General features: G+C 44.7%; 1 protein-coding gene across 7 annotated transcripts in view; it reads left to right on the forward strand.

Annotated features, from left to right (window-relative positions):
* Window positions 1-25,656, forward strand: part of NEXMIF (neurite extension and migration factor) — a 167,828-nt gene that overhangs the window by 45,493 nt on the left and 96,679 nt on the right. Inside the window, exon 2 of one of the 7 annotated variants that reach the window (XM_065078002.1) lies at window positions 5,620-5,808. The exons of 5 other annotated variants lie outside the window; for them this stretch is intronic. The gene's annotated coding sequence lies outside the window, so the exon portion shown is untranslated. Of the gene's footprint in view, window positions 1-5,611; window positions 5,809-25,656 lie in introns of all 7 variants that reach the window. One more of the 7 variants, XM_065078001.1, reaches the window with a different exon arrangement.

Here is a 25,656-nt window from a genome sequence, read left to right on the forward strand (position 1 = left end):
ATCCAGACACAGGCGAGTATAATTATCCCATTGTGCCAGTTGGGAGTTAATTAATCTATAGTTCCCCACCTGGCATCCAAAGTGGAAACTGTTTTGGGTGAGGAAGAGAATAGTAATGGCTTATCTTGCACTTGCTCGAGTGTGAGAGGTTTGGAGTACACAGATGTTGAAATATATAACGTCACTTTCATTAATGTATTACAGGAGCGTTGCTTTGCCTCATTCTGCACCTCAATATGTGGAGGTGTCTTATTTGTATGGACAGGTGTTCTAAAGCTCCAGGGTGTCTTTTTTTTTCCTTGCTTGTTCCCATTTTGTATCTGTAATTAAAAGCGCTGCAGAGTAACCCCCCCGCCGTCCTTCTGTCCGCTGGGGATGGCGGGGTGGCTGGATGAGGGTGAGGAGGGACAGAAGAGGGGAGGATGTCGCAAGTTCAGCTGACCGGTTCTGCAGAACAGCAACTGCTACTCGCTTGCTGAAGGTTAAAACTATAAAAGCCCAAGTACATAGACATTTCATTTAATAACACAAACCCGTTTTCTCTAGTCTGCCAGAATTCAGAGCGTCTGGTGGTTTCCATGGAGAAGTATATTTCTTACAAGGCCCAGCTATTTTTGCAGACTATTTTGTAATGTGTTTGAACTTGCAGTCTTGTGCCATTTCTGTTCTCCTGCTCTCCGTGCAGCGCAGGGAAATACTGCCAAATCCCCGTTCAGCTCTGGGGAAGGAGCAGCCCAAGGGCCTGTATCCCCAATGGTTTTGAGGGTCAAAACACCGTCTTTGTGCTGTCCCCTGGTTTTATCTCATTTTGAAGGAGAGAGGTGAGGCTTCTCCTGCTTTGCACCACCAAAAGGATGCAGCCAAGACCCCATGAAACGTTGTTTTGGAAAAGGTAATTTTGCTGCCGCTGTAAAATTGAATGACTTGTTCTGAATTTTACGTAGACTGAGTTTAAGCCGGTTTTTAATTGACAGATAGGCTTTCTCCAATTTTCTAATAATATATAAAGTTTTGTCTAACAAATGCCATTTCTTCTGCCTTAATTGTCTAATTAGAACTGAAATTGCACTGCTGGTGCACAGCTCCTTCACTGCTTGCTTCGCATGGCTGCAAGAAGAAAAACCTCAGGAAGACGTGACCAGACAACACACTCATTTTGGAGCTCATCTCCCATTGCTTCGGTGTTGTCCACTACAAGTTTAATTACTGTGTGAGAAATACTTTTCTCAACCGGAGCCAAAATCTAGGATTTAAGCCAAAGTAAATTAACAGTTCTCAGAAAACCTGGAGTCCCAAAGCCAAGAATTTCAAGGCTTTTAGGCATATCTCTGTTATTGGCAGGCGTCTCGTGATGTCATGTGGTAGAACAAATGGACACCAAAAAGCTGAAGTCAACATTGTGCCAGTTTAGCAGGGAAGATTAAAACCGATGTAATTTAGGGAGGCCAAACTGGAAATAATAATTGTACACAGAAACAACAGGGTTATTTCATAAGCCATATCCGTTCTTTTCCATTAGTGGCAGATTTCCAAGCTTCGTTCTTGGTTTCCTAAATTTGCACTATGTTTTTTCTTTTTTATTTTGGGGGCAGAGGGACTACTTGTTTGTGAAGTTGTGTTTGACTAATTGTATTTCCAAATGTGCTAAATGTATTATTTTCTCTGATTTTTTTTTCTTTTTTTTTTTTTTTTTTTTTGGCATAAATTGCCATACTAGTCAGTCCAAACATTGAATTTTGCATAAAATAACCGGTATTCAGGAACTACGCAGGGAAGTCCTACTGGTTGATGGAGTAGGGTTGACTTGCACGTTCTCTTTTGAAGGAAACTGATGGTGCTTAATTTTACCTTGCATATGCAATCAGGAGGTTTGTGTTTGTCTAATTCAGCGCAGGGCAGGTAACGAGAGTTCTTCTTTGTGTCTGATTCTTGTACTACCCACAGCCCTCAGAAATGCAGTCCTGGTGCAGCTCAGGCTGCCATGGTTGTGTTCTCTAAGGTGAGATCAGACCAGATCCTGCAGAGCTGCTCACTTGGATGTTGTTGGGTGTTGTGCAAGCAGGAGATCTGGTTTCTACAAAGGCGGGCGCCTGTGAGAGCTGGTGATAGCTGCGTTGGTGTTTTTTGCTGTGACACTGGTAATTATCATGAAGGGGCCAGTGCTGGAATCGGTCACCCATTGGCCCTGCTGTGGGTTACGCAACAGCAATCTGCTCTGGTGCAGCCCCGAGGAGCAGGAGGTGTGTGGGGCTTCTCCAGTGCTGCTGCTAGCACAGGGCACGCTTGGGATCAAGGCCACGCGAGAATGACACAGCACACGTCCATCCCTCATCCCCAGCATCTCTCGTGTCTCATCGGCTGTCACTTGCCGTGGTTTTCACAGAATCAGTCACAGAATGTGAGGGGTTGGAAGGGACCTGGAAAGCTCATCCAGTGCAATCCCCCCATGGAGCAGGAACACCCAGATGAGGTTACACAGGAAGGTGTCCAGGCGGGTTGGAATGTCTGCACAGAAGGAGACTCCACAACCTCCCTGGGCAGCCTGGGCCAGGCTCTGCCACCCTCACCATCAAGAAGTTTCTTCTCAAATTTAATTGTTCCAGTTTGTACCCATTGTCCCTTGTCCTATCATTGGTTGTCACCGAGAAGAGCCTGGCTCCATCCTCCTGACACTCACCCTTTATATATTTATAAACATTAATGAAGTTTTCCTGCTTAACACTTGTGTTGTGTTCCGTGCTAAAGATATACCACTTCGGAGGTTACACACATCCGCTACGCCTGGTGGCAGAGACACCGAGGCTGGTTAACACCTGGCTACATCTTGTATTTCTTTGCAAGGCGTGTGTGCAGCCACCGCACGCGTCTGGCCGCGCTTCTCATGCTGTGTTTGGTCCAGGTGGTGATGTGTTCCTGGTGGTTGTGTGCGTGGTCTTTGAATAATAATGATTTTTTTTTTCTAAAGGGGAATTCTAGCTCTAAATTTCTTTGTTAAAGTCTCTATCCAGTTTACGCGCTCAAGGAAGGAAATACTGAAAGCAAAGCAAATCCTGCTGGATCAGCTTTGTCCCCTGGGTGCAGGGAGGGCGTCACGCAGCCGGTGATGGGACGGTGGCGTCCCGTCCCAGCCGTGCCTGGGCTGGCAGGTGCTCCGGCTCTCGCCGTGCGGGAGAGGCTGCGGTGCCGTCTGACCGCTCCGGCGCATCCGCTGCCGGCACCACAGAGCTGCACGATTTACTGCAGCTGGGGGGCAAACGGTGCAGAGTGGGGAGAGGAGGCACTGTGCCATACTGGAACAAAGAAAGCAGGTAGCTTTGTGTTTGGTCAAGACTGAGAAAGAAAACATTCGTTCTTTTTTTTTATTGTTATTATTTTTTTACACAAATAGATTATCCAATACATGCATGTATGTTGTCACAAAACGCCTTTGCTCATGCAGGAAAGCAAGGTGGACACTGAAAAGCATCCCCATGAAGTGGACACGTGTGCCTGTATATATGTATACCTAATAACAAAATATGCTGCTGAAGGAGTTTGCTGGGTGTAGCTGTGACAGAATCCACAGAGAAAGGAGAAATTATGTATTACAACCAATGTGACTGACTGAATTCCTTGTTTTGATGTTTACTGTGGGTGTCAAGGATGTATAAATGCAAACAGCACATTCATGAATTATTTTGGGTTGCTAGTAGGTTTCTGAAGAAAATAATTTGTAATGAGCTTTATTTATGCACTAGAAATAAAGATGGGATTAGGAGAATATTGAACTGTAAATGCACTGGTGATTTTGGGCTTTTGTGCATAGCACAGAGAATCTCATCATTTATCTCTGCTCTGATCTTGAATATGCAGAGCTGGCTGTGCCTTTTATGCAGCAGCTATTTTAGTTTGCAGCAGTCTGGCCTTGAGTCTGTAAGCCGAGCTTATGCAGAGTAGGCACTAAACCTCCCCGGGCCTCTCCCTGTGGTCCTGCCGCTGGCTCTGAAGCTTTGCTGGGCTGTGGTTTTAGCGTACCGTGACCCAGATAGTTCCTCTGCCCTTGTCGGTGCTCAGCTGTTCTGGTCGTGTGGCCTGATTTACCTGCTTCTGGGCTGTGGATGTGGCCTTGCACATGGTTTTACTCTCCAGCTTCTTCAAGGCTGGAAGAGATCTTGCAGGTGAGGAGGACGTGAAGGCTGGGCTCCAGAGGGGAATGAGCCAGAGCTGCTGAGACATCTCCAACGTGAGGAGTCTGCTTTGGCAGGAGGAGGAGGTACCTACCATATCTGGAGATTGTGCTTTCCAGATCTTCTGCTGAGATTAGAGCACTGTGAACATCCAGGAATGACTTGCCTGGATTACCTTGAGTCTGTCGCTTGCCGTGTCGTATGAAGGGTGCGGTTTTAGACAAGCTGAAAGGCTCTTGTGTGGTAAGCTAAGGTGTCAAGGACAGTCTTGATGTATGTGAATAACACCTCATCGGAGGTGATTTACCATATGAAAAAACTGAAAATATGCTGTAGAATAGCATGCATCGATATGCTGCATGTGGCCGGTGTTCACATGGGGCCTGGGCTACTTTACTGAAATCTTAGCCCGGTGTGTACATAGGTCCCCATATTGACAAGCCCTTATTTTGCTGTGAAGGAAGGGTGCATCAGATAATCCTCGGAGTTGTGTTAGATTAGGAAATTTGCTCTTTGCTGTTGCATTTTAACAGGACTGTTGAAGATCCTTCAGTGATTAGTGTATTGGTGCGATAGCATGCATAGTGTTGAGAGCACTTACAGCCGCAATCTCAATTTCACACAGGTGCAGACAGCAAATATTTTTTTCTTAGCAATTTCAGGCTCATGCACTTAAAAAGAACATAGATAAGTTTTCCATTTGCCTGTTTGTATGCGCTGTGCATGCTGCTTTTGGAAGTGCTGGGGTCAGTGACAAGCCGCGTGGTTTGGGCTGACCCATTGTGTTGCTTGACATGATATGAACCGGTTGTGTTCATATAAATCAGGTTCACTGAGGAAGCAGCTTCTTAGACTTTACCCATAACTTTGACCATTAAATGTCAGGGGTTTTGAATGAGTCCAATTCAGGAGGTTCGGTGTTGGTTTCTCCTGGCTGCCGTTATCTTCCCAGTTCCAGCGTTACCAGTTGACATTATTGGAGCAACATGGATGTTGTTTTGTTTGCTGTTGTTTGGTTTTGTTTTTTGCCTTCTTTTAATAACCTAATTATTTAGCTTGAAGGTCTGCTACATCTTATTGAGCCTTTCAGATTTCGCAAAAAGCCTTGCCCCCTTGTTGGGCTGCATGGAACTGTACTTGCGCTTTAATTTAGTCACCTTGAAAGGGGACTGCCAAAAACAAAGGCAGGATCCAGCGATATGGATCAGCTTACACCAAATCAGCATTGTTGCCTGAGAATGTCTCTTGCAGTGAGAGAAGCTTGAAACCTGCAGGGTGTCTTTTTATGAAAAAAGCAAAATATATACTTATTTGTATGCATAGACCACCTAGGGGAGTTTCTTTTGAATTTTGCACTGTTTTAAACACTCATTGATGTGAGTGCTTATTGCAGAAGCAAGGACAAATAAGATGTGCAGCAGCTAAAGGGCCATTTTTGTCTGGAGGTGCACAGGAGCGGAGTAAACAAGATTCATTAGAATAAGAGGATGGAGGAGTAACTGCGGGGACATGTCACCTGCCAGAGCAGCGCCCCAGGACCTCTGAAGTCAGAGCGGCCTTGTCTTGCACCTTTTAATGGATGACAAGTCTGCTTCTGCAAGGTGCTTCCTGAGCTACCTAAAATAGAGATTATACACAGGGGGTAAGTATGAGTTTATCAATATCTCTATTTCCTTATTAAAAGATGCATATCTGATAGTTTCTCTCTGTCCTTCCCCTCATTGCTGTCCAGCTCTAGGATGTTACTGATCCTCGCCCAGACTGAACAATTACTTCCAGGCTTGACTAACCTTCCTGTTGGACAGGCAGGGCAAGGCACAGTTACACAGACACGGTATCTTGTTGGGTTGACTTTTGGGGTGGGGGAATTGCTGTTTCTTTGTGATGTTTGCAGGAACCCCTGAAACATGATTAAGACAGAGGAAAACAGTTAAATCTGGACTGTGATACATTTTGCTGCCGAGAAAGTATGTACTTAGAGTTTTCATGCAAAGTTTTGTACCTCAAATTGTGCAGTGTAAAATAGTTTCCCTGAAATCTCAGAGAGAGATGAAATAGAGCTACAAAAATTTCTGAAGAAGAGGTGTTCCGTACCTTTCAGAAATGAGATGGGATGTACCTATGGTCCTTTTAGAACCTGCTATGACCTTGGATCACTTTATTTTCTCAGTACTAGTGCAGTAAAATGTAAAACTTAGGCAGAACTTTATATCTCGAAAGCTCACAGGGTGTTGTAGGATTTGTGCCCAGCACATGAAATTGAAGCTGACTCCAGGATGGATTGTAGCAAGCTTTCAAGACTTGAGCCTTAGCTTGAAAGTCATTTGATATATTCAAAAGCAGCAGGAGGAAAAGTTAGTTCGGCAAATTATGGGTACTGTTGTGGTGTGAAAAGGTCATTCTGTAACCCACCCAAATCTACCAGCACTGCTTGGCCGTAAGCTTTACCTGCAGGTGGAAGCCGTCCTCCCCTCCTCTCCTAGTAAGTCATTCAGAGTCCCAGGTTTGAAATGCTTGCATTCTTCTTAAAAATGGTTGAGAGCAATCCTGCCATGGTTGGGGTGGGTTTGCTTTTATGCTGAGTGGGAGGCTTGTAGACCGGATATATCTTTATATCAGCTACCAGTCAGTGTTGACAGAACTTGCTTGCAGGCATTATTTCAGATTTTTCTTCTCCCTGTCCCTGTTCTTTCGCAGGGCCCCTGTAGGGATGGTGACCCTGCACCATTAACTCCTCGCCATTGAGCCAGAGTAGGTCCTGGGTCTTCATTCCTTGCCCTGAAGTTGTCCAGAGAAAGGTGCTTCCAGGTGTAAAGTGAAAACCTGTAGGCAGGAGCTCTTGGTTTCAGGGTATTTGTGGGTGTCCAGGGGTGGAAATGCAGCAGTGAGGTGCCAGATGTGCTGCAGCAAGGATGGTCTACTTGTGTGGCTATTGGATGCTTTCCACGAGGGGTCTTTGAATTGTTGTGAAAGGTTTAATTGTTTTTGTTGTTTTTTAAATGGCCTCAATCACTGTGGTTTGTAAAATTGATTCCTTGCTGCCTTTTCCCCAGAAGGTACCATTACGTGTGAATAGACCTTTCAAATTCAGCTCCATTGAAAATAATGGAATTAGCCTGTGCTGTTGTTCCCATTAAGGAAATCAATCTTGTTTTGAAAACCCCTGTGCTTTTGAGAAGAGCAGAACTTTACAGAAAGATCTACCTTTCTGCTAGGCAGAATTCCCCAGGAGACATCTGCTCTCGGTGGGCATCCCTAGATGTTTGCTTTCCTGTTTGGGGGAGATTTGCTGCGATTTTGGAACTGGCATTTTCTTGAACAGTTTTATGCTGTTGCTTTTGTTAGTTTTTAATGTTGATCTCTTTCCACTCTTCCTTTATCTTTTGTGACATTTATGTCAGGTCACGGACAAATAGTTATGTATTCCGCGGATTTATTTTTGGTAGTGCTATCCTCACTGAGCGTAACTAGCAGACTGTATTTCAAAGTTGTCTCGTGCTTTTCCTCTGCCAGAACTGTGAGCTGCTCCTCTCTGCTCATTTCAAAGAGCTTATTACTGCTGTTGGGTCTTTGCCGGCCTCTTTGCAGAGCTTCTTAGCCCTTTTAGAGCCAATCCTTTGCTTTCCCTTGTTGAACACCAAGTCGTTGGGATGTCCTCGATGATTTGTTGACAAGAGGCTGTGGATCCATGGAAGCCGCGGATTTCTCCTTGACAATCCCGAGTAATGCAATATTGCGTTGGCTGCTTTGCTTCTCTTCTTTCCCTATCTGTTCTGCTATATTTTTATATATAAAAATATGCATATATGAAATAAACAAGGAAGTTTCTGTAGAAAATAAATCATTGTTGAGAGAGGGCAAAATGACACTGAATTGGCAGCTTTATAGAAGGTATGATGCCTTTGATTGATTAGTTGTCAAAGAAATGTAATGTACTAAACATGATGAAGATTAAGGATGTTAGAATGGTTAAAATTCAAGTTGCATAAGTGTTTGGTGTTAGGTTTGAAGCTTCTTCCAGAATTTTAATTTTGAAAATGCAAAGTATTTGTTTTATGCTGTTCCTTAGGAGCCCTCTAGATGTTTTGGAAATTTAGAGTTCTTAAAAAAACAAAAAAAAAACCCCACAAACAAACAACAAACAAAACACAGTCTGAAAGTATTTAGTATTCAGAGTTTATGAATTAGGCAGAGAGACATTATTATTTTTTTGTGATTAATAGTGAGCTTCTGAGATGCATTAGACACTATTTACAGAAACCGAGCACCAGAAATAATAGTAGCATTATCCTGAACCTCGTAATTACTCTCAGGGTCCAATTTTACATTGTACCTAATGTTCAAGAAATAATAGCGGCGTATTTTTCAGCAAATGATTATTTAGGTATTTAGATAGATACATGTACAGCAGGAGAAAATATTAGTTAAACTAAACAATGCTTTTTGAGGGGATTGGGGATTTTTTTTTAGCTTTTGCTCTTTCTTTTGTAACCACACCTTCCTCTCCCATCGTCTCATTCCTTCTTTTCCTCTAGGAGGCAGGACTTCACAGAAACAAATCCATGGGCTTTGTATGGAATCGCTGTTGGAGTCGTCCTCAATGCTCTGCATAAGTGACCTTTCAGAGCCTTTTATTTCTCTTATCTCCCTATGGGGGATGCCTGGTTTGGCCTCTATCCTCTCCACTTCCCCTCTTTCCAACTGCTAATAAATCTTTGTGTAGCGGTTTAGCTCCAGCCAGCAATTAGAACCACACTTAGGACCACCTCGCCCCTCGCTCATTCCTGCCCCTTCCCCCCTGCAGTGGGATGGGGAGGAGAATTGAAAAAGAAGGTGAAACTCCTGGGCTGGGAGAACAATAGTTTAACAGGACAGCAAAAAGGAAAAGATAAACAACAATAAAAGAATATATTATACACAATGCAGTTGCTCACCAACCTGGAAAAACGATGCCCATCTGGCTCCTGAGCAGCAATTCTCTCTCCGGGCCAGCTCCAGTGTTTATATACTGAGCGTGACATCTATTGTATGGAATATCCAGTTTGGGTCAGCTGTCCTGGCTGTGTCCCCTCCCAGCTTCCTGTGAAAATTAACTCTGTCCCAGCCGAACCTAGCACATGGAGTTTAGTTAATGAAGCAGAACAGAAAGGAGCCTGCAGACAACCCGTGTTGTCTGGGAGATCCTGCCCAGGTGTCCAGCTCCTCATCGGTGTCCTCATTGGGTGTCCGGCTCCAGGAGAACACGGACACTCTCCTTGCTTGGCCTGGGAGATGTGCAGCACATGAACATGCAGAAGTGTCCATCTCGGCCCCTCTTTTCCCTTACGTGAGGCACAAGTTGCTCCCCTCTGCTTTTGTGACCAATTTTTATCTTGCCAGTTGTCATTCTAACAAGAACCCCCCTTGAACTTGCCCTGTCAACTTCCATTGCTGCTTTCAAAAATACTCCAACAGACGTCTTGCTTTCTCTCCTGGGAGACTTCTCAGATACTTCACAGATACTGCAGTATCTTTCTTAATCAACTCCTTCACCGTTGATGCTGAAGAGGCAAAAAAAATGAAGTGTTCCAAACCTGACAACAGTTAAGCTGGTGACAAATGACTGTCATATTGACCAGTGAGGTCTGCTTGTTTCTATTCCCACTTCCCTTAGCAGCAATAGGAAGTTGGACTGTGAGCTGTTTGAAATCATCTCCCTGTTCTGCACCTTCACAGCATCAGTAGCCAGGACTTGGGGTCATCACCACCACGAGCTGCACTTTTAGGGAAGACTGGGGAATGTGTTTTCAGATGTGTTGGCAGATGATAGAGACCCTCAGGCTTATCTGACCATGGTAATTTGTCAAAAACTGCACCCTTCATTGGGACTTTGCTTTTGAAAGCTGCCCCGTGTCAGCAAAGCTGAGGTGATGAGAGCCCTTGTTTTCTTTCAAAGACAAACCGAGAAGTTTTAGGTAAGAATTTTGTTGTTAGGCCCTGCCAATGCAACAGGTTTTTGTGTTGTCTGTGGACACATCTTTCTGTGACAATGTGCAAAACGAACTCTAAATTTCCATTTACTGTAGCTGCATGTTGCTGTGTGTGGAATGGAGTGAGGCTTTATCTGCAAAGCGTGCAGTAGCATCATCCCAAGTACTTGATGGGCTGTGAACCTTGTGCCCAGCACTGCATGGAGAGGGCAGCCCTGAAGGAGAAGGTTGGCCATAGGTGGAGGAGCCTGTCCACGGGTCCGACTCCCAGCTGTGTCGCTGACTGCCGCAAGTCCAACTCTATTTTTCTGTCTCCTTTTTTCTGTCTTTTACCTGTAAGTTTTTTGGATGTGTATCATCTCTTGTGCTTGCATGGTGGACCCTAGCTGACATCACAGCCCTTCCACAACACCTAAACATGACCCATGCAGTCAGCCGTTGCAGTGACCTTTCACCATCGTGCCAGGGCAGAATTACCCAGCGGATGCATCTGCTGCTGCTTTGACATGCAATGTGTGGGCAGCCCTGACCACCACTGTGCTGGAAGTGGCAGCAGGACAACAAGAAGCTCATCTTGGCTGTTGGTGTCTAGGTTGGGTTTGTCACGTTCTCATGAAGAGGAAGGGGCTTCATGACTTGCGAGCAGAGCAGACTTGAGATGAAAGTCACTAAACTACCAAGGTATCATTTTTAGAACTGCATTTTGGAGCACAGCAGCTCTTTAAACTGATTTCAGTAATGAATAATTGAAGTATAAAACATAAGAACAGTGAATATTTCATTAAAATACTAAACAGAAACTACAAAATGTGTTGAAGACAAAAGAAGCTTTGTTTTTTTCTTCTCTCTCTCTTTTTTTCCCCCTCTCTTTTCCTTCTCCCCTTTCTCCTCCCACATGGAGGACACTGGTCTGGCCAGAAGGAAGCAAGGGAATGTGCGGCTGCCGAACCACTGTGGGAGATTAGACATTCCTCCTTACTTATTAACCACTCTCTTCTCAGTCGTCCTTCACAGATTAACTTGTGGGCATAATGATTCAGATAATATCTCATGTGTTTCTTTCCTGGAAATGTTTGTGGACCTTGTAAACATAAGAGCCTGGGAAGCTTCATAGCTTTCTGTTGAGAAAAAAATATGTTCAAGCTCCAGTCAGAAGCTATGTGTTCAATAGTAGTTAATTAGTGGCTAAAACACATAGATATATGGAGTTGCATTGTGTATTTGCTATTAAAATTAACAAAACCTTCACAGAAAATAGCTAATTAAGAAATTGAATGATACTACATAGTAAATGAAAAAATAAAGCAAGTTCTTAGAGGAATTTTTCCAGATTCCACCCCCCACCCCCCGCCATGTGCTGGACTTCAACAAAATGTAAGATTATTTAGGGTCTCTATAGTTAGAAGTCAGATTAGATATTGGTTGAGGCTGTGTTTATTAATCAAGACTAGTAATTACAAAGTCTCTTCATTTCCAAGAGGTATTAAAGCAATCTTTGCTAGAGCCCAGCAAGAATGAATAGATAATGTGTATAACTGGTAGACGGAGAATGAGCATTCAAGGTTGATGAAGATCTAATTCCCATTTAAAAATGAAACCAAATCTAATCTGGGGAATCAGAAGCAATAAGAGTGACGCATTAAAGCGTATTTATAGGTAGTGTTGCTCTTTCTTCTGCATCGAAGCCTGCCGGTTCTCCAGGTCAGGAGGACCTGTCTGCTGCCTCACCAGATGACGGCAGAATCGCGGATCCGTGTGTCATTGCTGACACGGACTCTGGCCATGACAACCTTACCCATGAGGTGGTCTTCTCTGATCTCTGGTTTTCCTATATTCGAACAAAAGGCACTAAGTGATTCCACAGTCATCATCTGGAATCATCGTGGGTAATGCACGCTGGGCCAGGTTTCCACAAATCCAGATCCTGAGATTGTTTCCAATCTTTTTTTCTCATGTTGGTACTGAGTGTTGCCCACAGACATTCACTCATAATTGCTTGATTAGTTATTACAGTATCACAGTATCACAGTATGTTTGGGATTGGAAGGGACCTCAAAAGATCATCCAGTCCAATCCCCCTGCTGGAGCAGGAACGCCCAGGTGAGGTCGCACAGGAACACGTCCAGGCGGGTTTTGAATGTCTCCAGAGAAGGAGACTCCACAACCCCCCTGGGCAGCCTGTTCCAGTGCTCTGTTACCCTCACTGAGAAGAAGTTTTTTCTCAAATTTAAGCGGAACCTCTTGTGTTCCAGCTTGATCCCATTACCCCTTGTCCTATCATTGTTGGCCACCGAGAAGAGCCTGTCTCCATCCTCATGGCACTCACCCTTTATATATTTATAAACATTAATGAGGTCCCCCCTTAGTCTCCTCTTATCCAGACTAAAGAGCCCCAGCTCCCTCAGCCTTTCTTCATAAGGGAGGTGCTCCACTCCCTTAATCATCTTGGTTGCCCTATGCTGGACCCTCTCCAGCAGTTCCCTGTCCTTCTGGAACTGAGGGGCCCAGAACTGGACACAATATTCCAGGTGTGGTCTCACCAGGGTGGAGTAGAGGGGAAGGAGAACCTCTCTCGATCTACTAGCCACTCCCCTTCTAATACAACCCAGGATGCCATTGGCCTTCCTGGCCACAAGGGCCCAGTGCTGGCTCATGGTCATCCTGTTGTCCACCAGGACCCCCAGGTCCCTTTCCCCTACACTGCTCTCTAATATGTAATTTCCCAGCCTATACTGGAACCTGTGGCTCTGATGTCAGAGGTCATTGGAGATTGCATTTAATAAAAGACTTGGCTGCTGCAGCATCATAATTCTAAGGGCTCGGTTCTCTGGATGGAGCCCCGAAATCTGAATTAAATACAGAGTGCATAGAAGAGTTTAACACTGGACAAGGTGATTATTTTAAAAATAATAATTACATTTTAAAAATAAAAAAGGGCAGTGAAATATGAAATCCTATTAGTGTCTGACCACTTGGGACTGCGAGCCTGGCGCACATTCCAGAGCTGGAGACCGTGTCCAGGAGACTGAGACCAGCAGGAGCCTCAGGGGACAATTACTGGTGGAGTGTTGGAGAGCTGTGGGGAGACGCTTTGGGCTCAGCGGTGTAGGGCAGGCATTTGTGAGCCTGGGTACCCACAGATTTGGGGTGCATGTGGGCTTGCTGGATCAGGCTCCTTGCACAGTGTGTCTGCCCAAGGCCCCTCCTGGGCACCACGTCACCACCCCACCCAACCTGCTCCTTCAGACAACTCACAAGGGAGTCCTGAATATTGGCTGATGCTTGTCAAGCATTTAAAGATTAAATATGCTGTGTGTGAACAGGCTTTTTGCTTTTCTTGTATTGGAGACCGAGGTGATGAGCGTGGTATAAGTATCTTGAGAGAGAAATGCTGAGCATAATAATTTTTATTGATCTTAAAAGCTAAAAGACCTTTCTACAACTTTATGGGGTTTTGGTGTCTAATTACTCATTTATGTCCATGTAATAGTGCAGTTATCTTTTCTGCAGAAGAATTGGGAGAAGCATATTATCATTTTAGTGAAACTGTAATTCCTGAAATAATAGTTAATTTCTTCCAGTAGTTTGTTTAAGGTGAAAACAAATGGTGGAGATCTTTGGGTGGGTGTCTTGAGCACTCCTTGGCTCTGCAGGGACACTGCTTTACAGACTAATGCTTTTTTTAATTTACAATAAACTCTAAAAGGTGGTCTAAGCAGAGGTTTGGTTTGGGGCTTTTGTTTGTTTGGTGTGTTTGTGGTTTGGTTTTGGTTTGTTTCAAAAATAACATTATTAAAAGAAAAACCTAAAACCAATGGGCCCTTATCCTTGATATAAGCTCTTTAGAAATGTGATTTTTTTTTTTCTTTGGCTAAACAAACAAACCCCCCTTAATTATAAAGGATTGCAGCTTTCAGATAGCACTGGTATGATTTAATTTGCCACTTGCTGTCATTATCTGAGTCACTTCTAGGGAAGAAAATACAGAGAGTACTTGTGTTAGATATGCTGCGGGAAGGCTGATACTTCTCTGTTGCACCATGGTAGCGATACCTTGAAGGATTTGTATGTTAACAACATGTGAGCCCTTTTGATTTAAGGTATGTGAACAGTCCTACAATTATTAGTCCTTTTGCCTTTTTTTTTTAAATGTATCGCATTCTCTGAAGTTTGAACCAGTTTTGGAAATGTTTTGAACTGGCTTGCTTAAATAATCTTTCCTTTACAATTTGATCAGCTGAAATGTAATATCACAAAGCAGTTCCCACTCCTGAATGGTCAGGGTTGGATCACCCATGAACAGTTTAGCGATGTAGCCCGATGTGGGGTGAAAACAACCCACTTATTAAGAAAGTTCCCGTGAAGTATCTCACAGGTACTGATGAATAGTTTGCTGCTGCTCCCAGAGACGTTTTCTCTTGTGCTGGGAGAGCAATCCTGGAGCAGCTGTGCTCGAATTCCTTTCAACACAGTTGTGTCTCAGCTCTGCCCGAGGCGAGCGGATGATGCTTCCTGGCTTGACAGGGCTGGGACAGAGTTGGGCGAGTGAACCGACAGAGGTTCTAGTTCAAAAAATATGCTAGAATTATTAATTCTGGTAGCAGGAGCATGAAATACAGCATTCCTGTTTCCATGAAGGAAGAGAAGGCCACCATGTTGAGCAAGTACTTGTCCCTTCAGAGGCGGCTCCAGGAGCGATGTATTTTCATTTATTTCTTCTTATTTTTTGGTATGTGCTCAAAATGTTTAAATTCAGCATGTGGGGAAAAAAAAAAACCCAACAAAACAACAACTCCACAAGAAAAACACAATTAAAACATTAATTATTAGTGCTGAGAGTATTTTGAGTCATTTTTGTATTCAATCGGCTGTAATTAAATACTCAGCAAATGCAAAATTAGGTCATATATTATGTAAATAGGATGAGACATCCACTAGCTCGAGCAACAAATGCTTCGGAGTCCTTAAGGGTGCAATTCGCGATTGGACTCTTGGAGCCTAATCGGTTCTGTCTGACCCCGATTTCCTTCTCTGTCGCGTGCCCACCTGAGCGCGGAGCGGATGCTGATGCTGATGCTGGGTCAGCTCCTGCATCCCGGCCCGGCCGGGCCAACCCCCAGCCCCCTGTTCTCAGCCAGCCTGGGGTGGGCTCTCCATGGGGAAGACTTTCTCCTGGCCCCAGCGAACCTCTCTTCTCTGCTATGCGTTGACTTGAGTACATCCTTTTAGACACGGGCAGAATGAATTTAAGTATATTAAAAACAACAAAAAAATATATTAATAGATGCTTAACCGTTCCGCTGAGTGAGGCTCAGAGCACTTGACGCTGCCCAGGATCATGCCCTCTATTCTCTTAACGTGACACTTGATAACTTCTGGTTTAGCATTCATAATTACAAATGCCAAGCCTGATTTTGTTCCCTTTGAGGATAGCAGGAGCAGTAACAGGTCCATTATTATTAGGCAGAACAATTATGTAGCTCTTAAAGGAAGAAGTAAAAAAAACCTCAAGCTGTTGGGTTCTGCTTTCTTGTGCCAGGAACTTGCCTGCTGTGGGTGCTGCGTGAGGCAGCATTTCACGCCAGTCTGAAGTCACTTCATCCTCAGATTCTCCACTCATTGCGGTCTTTGTTCCCATCACCAGGAGTGGCTCTCAAGGACCACGAATATACTTCCCCATTCCTTCCTCCCCAGCTCTCCTAGTTCCCACTTTTCAATCCGAACACGAGCCTCTGCACGTATGAGGCACGTGGAGAAGAGCGAGGGTGCGTTAGGAGGTGCTGGTGGCTGAGCAGGGAACCAAGAAGAAAAAATTACAGGTAGCTGTCATCTTCCTAACCCTTCCTGGTCTTCCCACCCAACCCTGGTTTGTCTCCCAGTGCAAGAGGCTGCAATTCAGAGCTGTCTGCGGGATGACACATGAAATATTCTGTTGGGGTCCTTCAGCTATTAGTTCTCTAGAGTATGTGCAGTTCGATGCTGATTGTATTCTTCACGTGATGGAAGAAACAGTTTTTAGTGCGTTATATTTGGGGTTTGGAAGAGAGATAATGTATTTTCTAGCCTCCCTCCTTCTTCTGTGCTCCTCCCTCCTCAACCAAAGCGCCTTTATTTTACAGAATTCCTTTCCTTATCCCACAACTGATTCCTCGTAGCTCACTGACAAAAATCAAGGTGGGTTTAAATCGGTAAGAAGAGATCAGCCTTGTCATTGGGAGCGAGGGCAGTTCATGGGGCGGTGCAGTGGGAACCACGCTGCTCCCCAGCCCTATCATGGGGATCCAAATTCAGCTGTAAAAAGGAAATCAATCAGCATATTACTGTAAAGGAGATGGTGTGTGGTTTTATACCTAGGTAGCTGGTTTCCTAACTTGCCGTGAGACGGAAAGAAACTCGTCTGGTCTGTGCATCTTGAATTTCTGTGGCTGGAGTCGCAAGGGCAGGACCGCAGCACTGGCAGCTTCAGGTGCTTCTCTCACCTCTCCCAGCTCTGAACGGCAAATTCTGCATTTCCCTCCCTTGGTTTGCCTTGTCAGTATTACCCCTGGAGTTGGGCTGTAATATGTGGCATGTACAGTCCGATATTTAGAAGTGAAAAGCTTATTTATCTGGCCCAGCTGCAAAAAAACCTGTGTGGACCTTTAACAGGTTGACTGATGTATTGCAAAGGTGTGCAGCTTCTAGGAGCTGGTGGGGGTGATCCTGGGGATGGGATGTTAGTTACTGTTTGCTTTCGGTAATAATAGCTGCTGGGGAACAATGAGCCAGACTGGACATGCTGAGGAGCTGGTATTTCACGTTCAAACTTCCTTCTAGCTGGGGGGGTCAGGCTTGACTGCTTGCAGCTTCGTGCTGTCAGGAGCCATGGATTTGGCTTATCAAGCAGGGCTGGGCTTGCTAAGTGGTTGGCAGACATTATAGAAAAGCGAGATGCTATTCACGCTGCAGTGGATAAGAAGTTGGAAAGCGTTGGTTTAAGATTGCAAGAGGCTGAGGGGAAAATTGAAGTCGTGGAGATAATGATCATTGGACCTAATGCTGCTCTTGCTGAGAATGCCAAAGACCAGGTTGTAAGGCGTGCAGAAGTCCAGTTGATGATCTGGAAAATAAGTGCAGATTGAGTATTATCATCTTGGTGGGAGAATCCTGTGAATATATTGATGGCGAAGCAGAGAGATTCATGCTCTTGTTGCAGGTCGAGCTGCATAAATGCTAGGTGGAATTTTTGAAGTGCTTCAGTATGTCGCAAGAGCATCATGTTAGTGAAACATTAAGCTACAAAGCAGTGACTTCCTGGGATAATAAAACAATCAATATTGTGAAATGATGCAGTGACTTGAAACTGGTCTGTATGTTGCACCTCTGACCAAAAAAATCTGTGTTTTTTCACTAGCTGTTGTGGGATTGTTCAGCCTAAAATCTCAGGAGGTAATTTGAATGCTCTGTGACTTCTGTGTGTCATTTGGATGTGGCTTTTTCTCATATATCCTTAAAAAAAATAAATTAAAATTGGTCTCACTGAAAAGCATCCAGAGTACTCTGCCTTCTTATTGTCAACAGGTCATCATTTAATAAAACTCTTTTTGTTTATATAGAAATTGGCAGAGAGAGAAATCTGGACTGTAGCTGGTGCCATAGGCGTACATCTTTTCATTCTTTCTTTCTTGAAGACAAAGAATGAGATGTTAGGTTAAACTGTTTTTACCAACTGCATTATGTGTCAATAGGTAGTGAATAGATAACATCATCTCAGATGTACGCACAATCAGATTTTATCCTCCAGAAACGGAGAATTTGTGTGCAGCTGCTGACAGAAGATCTTATTTGCCTGACAAAGGCCTCTGTGGACAGAGGAATTTTTCCCCATCGACAAAAAGCAGCCTTTCAGCATGTTTTTGGATGGTCCACCTTCAGAATTATTCCTTCAGTAAGCTCTACTAATTTCATCCAACCACTTAAACATTTAAAAATATTTTTTTTCTAATATAATATATATAAAAACTATCATCCGGACCTTTTCCTCCTCGTTTGTGCAGTTGTCCTGACCCGCTTTGCTCTCCCCGGACACGCGTGACGTGTCGCAGGGCCCGGGCTGGGCTGGCACACGGGAGGGGATGCCTGACGTCGCTCTGGGTTGTGCCTGCTCCTGGTTATACCCTTGCTTGGGGAGGGGCAGAGGAAGGGATAAGCGGATTAACTCTTCATTTTTCTGTATTATGCTTTTGCGCCAGATCCATTGTGTGCCCCAGCATTGGTTGTTCCTTGCAGAAGTGCTGTGGTTTCACTTGTCTGCATCGGGTTCCTTTCCTTTGCAAGACAACAAGCGATTGCTTCCCCTTTGGTCTTTGCAAAGGCTGCATGTGCAACTAAACATGTTGTGTTAATTGGTCCCATCTTCTCAGATTGCTTGGAATTTCAAACTTTGTTTTCCTAATATGAAGATGCTGGAAGTTTTTCTTTGGCCTGGAGCTTTCTATAGTAAAAGAGAATTTGGAAACCAATTATTATATTCTAGCCAAAGGATAATTTAACATAATGCAGGATCTGGCCGTTTAAAACATTTAAACCTTTTCTGATCCAAACCATTCTTATATTTTACTTTTCCGTGAAATCCTCATGAAGTGGATGGAGTTTATTGCTTACGTGACACCTCTCTGTGCACAACCCAGGGCCAGTTCTGGGCAGGTCTGTGTTGGAGTATTGCTTCTCATTTTACTCCAGTGCTGCAAGCGGTCGGTGGTGTCTCTGGGCTGTTATTTATTAGCATCTGTGTTGCAGTCGTGCTGTGGTCCATTAGGCTCTGTACAACGAAGGTCCATGGGCTGGTGGAGCAGCCCCTCTCCTGGCTGGGGAGATGCTTCGGGCCACAGAAGCGTCCGTGGCATTTTTCATGAGCTAATTGGTGATATTGTCACTTCTTTTTGCGGAGTCGTACTTGGCCTTGCGGGGAGTGAAATGACCTGGCAAAACAGCCAGGAGATGGGGAGGAACAGAGGAGCAAAAGGAAACAGGGCAATTAAATCATCTCAAAAAGAACAAAATGTTTGTTGTGCTAAAAACACGCAGCCACGTTGCTGACGCTACATTTCATGGCAGCGGCGCTGAGCTATTTCAAGGTGATGAACGGGGAGGGGTAGGGAGACAGATCTGCTTGGAGAAATATGGTGGCCAAAGGTGTGCTGAGGGTCTGGGGAGAAGACATGGTGAGCATCTGCAAGGTGGGATCCGGCAGGCGGCGTGTGGGGAGACAGCCCTGTGTGCCTGGGGTGGGATTTCGGCAGTGCTGGTCACCCCGGGCTTCGAGGGGCTGAGCAGATGTTGCTTCACCAGGGAAACGTGCAGAGGGTTGAAGGACAGGCGGTGCAGGGCAGCGCACATCATCCCGCATCGGTGGGGCGCCCTGACCCCCTTGGCGGGCATCTGCCGAGAGCCTGTGGATTTGGAACAGAGGCACCTTGCGTCCAGTGTCCAGTCTCACACTGTGTTTTGTTTTCGAGCAGCTGTTCGCTGGACTAGAGGGGTGAGGGGGGAAGATGCCATGTGGCTACTCACCTCCTGGCCTGCGCTTCATTAACTGCTACAAAGGCTTCGCTCGCCGCCAAAGCTTCCATCTCTCTGCTACATGTGATTTGTGGTTTAACTCCTCTGCTTTTCTGTGCTGTACCGACAGGCGTAGGAATACGTTTCTCTGTGCCGCTTAAAATGTAGATGATCTTTTTGATTACCTATGAGATTGTTTAGGAAATGTCTGTGCTTTGTTGTAGTGCACATGCTCCTCATGCATTTACAAGTAAGCCACACACTGGGACAGAACTAGGTCGTGGGTAGACTCCTTGCCGGACAGATGTTTAATTTCCCTAATTCACCTCCTATATTAAGCAACGTAATTGTGATTTTAGGGGTGCGTGAATCTTGCTGATCATTGCTAATTTTTATTGCGGGCCCATCAGAAGGTTGAATTCTGGAGGCACAAAATGAGAGCTTTCCGTACATGGGAGAAAGCGGGATATTTTGTCTTTGACTCTCAGTGGGAGGTCACGGCCTTTTGTGCTGGCAGCTCTGAAACCAGCACAAACTGGGGTGATTAGCTCCCTTTTCTAATGAGTACACAAAGCTGATTGTGAATGAGCCAGTGGGTTCATTGTGCAACCTTGGCCTGCATTTAATCCTTTATGTGAGACCCCATTTTACACAGGGACAGCAATTGGAATCCAATTTACACCAGGCTCGGCATTAAATCTCCTTACGCTGGCGATACTACTAATCAATGAAATTGAAATTCAATTGCTGTTAGGAGTCTCTTCCCTTCAGTAACGCCACTCGCTTTCTGCTGCGCCGCATGTTTTAAGAGAGATGAAGCCCTTAAGTGGGAAACACTTTGTCTTCCTAATACAAGAATAAACAATGTCTCGCTTCGTGGCAAAACACATCCCAAGTACTGTGCAACAAGCAGGAGAGATCTTAAAAGTCCATCGAGAGATGTTATGGTAATTTTGCAAGAACGACCACCTTGCTTTTAGTGAGAATTATCTAAATATGAAGATAAAAGGAAGAAGAAAGGGAGCTTGACGTGTAGAGAGACACATGAAAGGTTTGGGGAGAGGCTTTTTGTGCTGCACGGAGATATTAGCAGTTGAGTTTTCTGGCAAACACCTTAACAGCGAGGAGAGTTTCTTCTGTCTGCTTTTCACTTCAACAAGCGGGACTTGTTAAATCAGTTTTGGGGTGCATCAGAGATCAGTAAATAACAAAGAGGAGACTTCACATGCATCGCTTGTTTGCTTTTCAAGGAACATTGTGAATGCTGATGAATCAGCCCCTTCCAGCAACCTTGGGAACCACAAAGTTATAGCTTTGAAAAACCTTCCCCATGTTGCACTTGAGGAACTGAGATACAGAACGATAAAAGCAAATTTTTAGGCGCATCAGTGTTTGGACACCCACGTGTGATGGGAGGAATGATTTCAGAAGCGCTAATGCCCATCCTCTGGAAACCAAGCAGCAGAACTATCCCACCTGGGGCAGTCAGCAATGGGAATGCCACGAACCGTGGCTCGCTCTTGGAAATTTTGGCCAGTTGTGGCTTTTGAAAGCCAGCATGCTCAGTGCCTTGGAACTGCTCGGGTCAGGAGTTGCTCAGTTCTCGTCCCCATCTATTACTGCCTGCAACCCCTTGAAATATTCATTCCACCTTTTATTCATCACTGCTGTTCAATACCCGAGGCATAACCATGATCTGGAACGTTTGTATCCTGTTACAGTCATTGCTTTGGGATTATCTAGAAAGCTGACACTGGGCTGGAAATTAGTGAACATATATTCCCCTTGAAACCAGTATGCCAGGTGTATTTATTTAAAAAATCATGCAGTACCCTCTCCAAAATCAGGTGATACTTTTTACACAATTAATGGTGTTTGCTTTTAGTTCCTCACCTAGTTTCTGAGCCGTTGGGCTGCCTTTCCAATCTCTTATTTGCAGCTGCAGGAGTTGGAAATCTAGCTTAGAGGTGGGGAAAAAGAAAAGGTATTTTTTTAATACAGCCCAAGGAATTTGGGAACAGAAGCATTAAGATGAATACTACACAACTTGTGGGGAAAGTTACAGGAACCACTATTGCTGCTAAGGCAAGCTAGAGTTAGCTGTTGTCTGTACTTGGCAGCATTCTGCCTTGTTTTCTCTGTGGAAATGCGGCACTACAGAACCACGCAGGTGATCTGACTTTTTCCATCCTGGGAAATCTGAAACTCAAGTCAAGATGACTTCAGGGTCACCCTGGGCAGTCTGAGGTCTGTCAGGTCAGACACCATAGAATCATAGACTTATTTAGGTTCGAAAAGACCCTTAAGTCCAAGTGTAAACCTAACACTGCCAAACCCGTGTCTAACCCGTGTCCCTGAGCACCACGTCTGTAGCGTCGGTGGGAAGAGGAGGCATTGGGAAGCAGAGCGTTACTGAATTTCAATTATGTTTTTCAACCTGGCAGTTTCAAATGATGGACACATCTGAGAATGCAGCAGCTTTTCCTAGGAGGAGACTGCCTACCTTCTGAGCTGAAAAATGCACTTTCGGAGGCTGGTGCTTTGGGGTTCCCAGGCTGATAGACCGTATTAGTGTGTTTCTGTACCACCTTGATTGGGTTGTGTATCGGTGACCTTTCCTCTCTGATCTGAGCCTCTGGGCTGTCCAGGCTGAGTTATTACCGAGGTTTCTGAACAAGACTGAGCTAAAAGGCCAGTGAGAAGTTGGAGCTGGTACCAAACGCGGCTGCCTGCCTGTTTGATGGCCATGGCTGCGGGGAACGTGTTTGACTTGATCTTCAACGGTTCGCACTTATTTCCACATACAAATAAAAAGTAAAAATTAAAAAAACTCAACCAACCAACCAAACCACACAAAATGATTACATTAAGCTGCTGCTCTCATTTCAGAGATGCCAGTTACGCTTTCCCAAGCCACTGAGGAAGACGGGATTTACCTGTAATGACTGCAGGTGTTGCAAATGTCACTGCTGCTCCTAAAAATGTGGTTTTGTCTTTCTGTGTTTCAGTTCCTCAATTGCAACATGATTGCAAGGGTTGCGTTTGTCATGGCCACACGCTTTAAACCACTGGGCTTTTTCAGTAGGCGAAGTCTTGACTTTGCAATTGATTCAATCAGGAAAAGTCTGGTTGACCTTTTGGACAGAGTTGATCTGCTCGCCTTTAAGGTGAGGGTATTTTTTAAAAAATAAATTATTTCAGACAAATACAGCAGTCTGAATTAAGGACAAATGCCCTAAAGTGCACAGCTGAGCCTGCTTGATGAGTGCAACATTTTGGGGCGTTTGATTTTGTGACCTCTTTTTCTGTGAGCAAGTTGAACTCAAGCACTTTGCAGGGAACATTATTTTGTGGATAGAGGACATCGATCTTATTTGACAGAAAATAAATGGGTGTTTGTATTATGACGCCTATTGAAGTACTTTCTTTTATGTATCTGCAGGATGCTCTGCCCTGAAATCAGATCTCGTCTGACCGATACATTTAAACAGGATGATTCTGACTCTTTCACGACTTTCAAGTGTAGATGTGTTAATGTTTTGCCCAGCACATTATTTCTAACAGGCTGAACTTTCATTGTGTTTTCACAGTTTGGGTTTATGTTTAACTTGAGGCTTTCATAGTTATTTAATTCTCCCTAATTTTTGACTCCCTGGTAGCCTCACGACCGTGCCAAGATTGCAAAGGAAAAGACAAACACCCAGCCTCTCTGCCTTTATTTTCTACAGTTCTTCCTTTCTCTCCCCAACCTCCAGGCCCCCAAATCTGAGCCCCAGGGGAAAACTGGAAGTTGTTTCCTCAGACCTGTCAACTCTTGTGCTTTCAGGATGAGCCTAATGATGTTGAGCCCTATATGATTCTTTCACACTTGTCTACTTCAATCTCACACCACAAGACAAGCAGTGGCTGTGCGGAGGGAGGGATGAAAGTCTTGCTACAGTAGAAATCTGCAAAACGGACGCACTGGGTGTGAAGGAAATTTGGGATCAGATGCAAATCCTGCGTGTAGCAGAGCTGGTTGGGTTGGGTTTGGTTTTATGGGTTTTTTTTTCCTCTGCAGTTTAATATGATTTTTGTCTCGATGCGTAGGAAATCAAATCAGGTTTTGGAGGGACATGGGGAGGGATAAGAGTGAAGAATTATGCTCAGTGTTTCCCATCTGCTTGGTGTTATGTAGGTGGGAGTAAATAGCAGAATTTGGCCATGGAGGGAGGAGAATTAGTGCTGAAATGAAGTACATAGGTGGCCGCAAGCCGCGTGTTTCAGAGATTGACTCTCTCTGCCTTTTTTAACCAATTATGAGACCACTTGTCCTGAGGACATTTTGTGCCTGGAGGCTTCATATAAAAACACTGGGGTTGCATTAACAGACTAATATAGTCCTCTCTCTAACCACTGCATGCAACCCACCGTGTCTCCTGTGCTTTGTCTCATTGAAGATGGGTAAGAAATGCTACCATGGCAAATTTGGGGAGCAACTGATGTGCAGCATTACTGTACTGCCTGGACTCCATAGCATGAAGTCATCCTTTTTTTCTCTGTGTTTGCTTTTCAGCTTAATCTGTGAGCGGTTTCCTCTACTTCTGTTTTGTGGTGAGTCACAGAGGAGCAGAGGAACAAGCTAAACACAGATGGAAGTGCAATAGCTGGATTGCTGAGCCTCAGTTTCTCTCCAGAGTGCACTCTTTGCAGATAGTGTTTGGAAAACCACATGTATGTACTACAAACATGCAAAGTCATGTGGAGGTGGGGCTTGCTCACCCCTTTGCTGTTAGACTGATTTTACACACCAGTGAAATGCAGATCAGGTTTATGGGGTGTGTGAACAGTGTGGCCGCTTCTTTTCTAACTGTTATCCATTGTCTTTTTGCTCCTTGTGGGTATTTACAAGCAAGTTTTGTGCAGGGCTATGGTCTTGGTTTACCAGAACAATATCTGAAGCCACGTAGACCAATGCTGAGCATCTGCTCCCCTACATGAGTAGCTGTAGGTGTGTAAGACACAGTGATGGAGATCCCGCCGGTTGTGGGATGCGGGTGAAGGGGACACACGTACTGCGCGACGGTCCCCACGCCAGGGGAACAACTGTTGAATGAAATGGGTGGAAAGAAACAGGATGGGAAGACAGAAAAAAAGAGGTGGGATATTGCACATCTTATTAGGAGTTTTACTCCTTTCTCCTTGCTTTCTCAGTTGTAAATAGATCTAGGTTGGTTTTTTTTTTACTTAAAACTCATTTGTAGTGGTGTCCCCTGTCAAAAAACCTGAATCCTTGAGGCTCTGCTGAATTTGAACCTTGCTATGGACACACGCAGCTGCAGCGCCCCAGGTACTCAGGCACTGGGGGTTTTTGGAGACTATTTTGCCAGCAAAGGCTGATGTCAGACCTCTGGGTAGCTGAAAAGCAAATTCAGGCAGCCCATTGTGGGGAACCTGAGAAAGTGCTGTTGCCAGCCAGGTTCTCAGTGAACGCTGGCCCTCGCCCAGCGGTCTAACGGGTGATTTACTGTGTGCTTTTCCCCATTACTATGCAGCAGGCCAGAACTCTTGTGTGGAGGCTTTTTAAAAATTTATTTTTTAATTTTGTAATATATTTTTTAAATATGTATTTATTTTCTCTATATATTTATTTATTATATATTTATTTTCTTCTATTGGATTTGCAATCTTGCTTTGTGGCTTGCCAAATAACCAGCGTTAAAAATGACGTGCTTTGGCTGTAGGTCTAAAGGTTGTGATAGTGAATCAGAATTCCAGCGTCGGAAATTGGGCTCCGTACAAGGCAGACATATAAATCAAGGCTGAGCTGATGAAACGTGCTCTTTCGCGAGGCTCTGCGGTGGGGCGGGTGGTGTTCAGCTTCTCGGCTGAAGTGCCTGAGGGGTCAGGAAGTGTCTGCAGTGAAGGAGGAAAGCAGGTACTTGGGAATGGGGCTAAAGTGGGGGGTAAAGCAGTGTAATGTAGGCCATGGGTGGTCCAAG

This window comes from Columba livia, chromosome 12 (genome assembly GCF_036013475.1).
Source record: "Columba livia isolate bColLiv1 breed racing homer chromosome 12, bColLiv1.pat.W.v2, whole genome shotgun sequence".
Lineage (NCBI taxonomy): Eukaryota > Metazoa > Chordata > Aves > Columbiformes > Columbidae > Columba > Columba livia.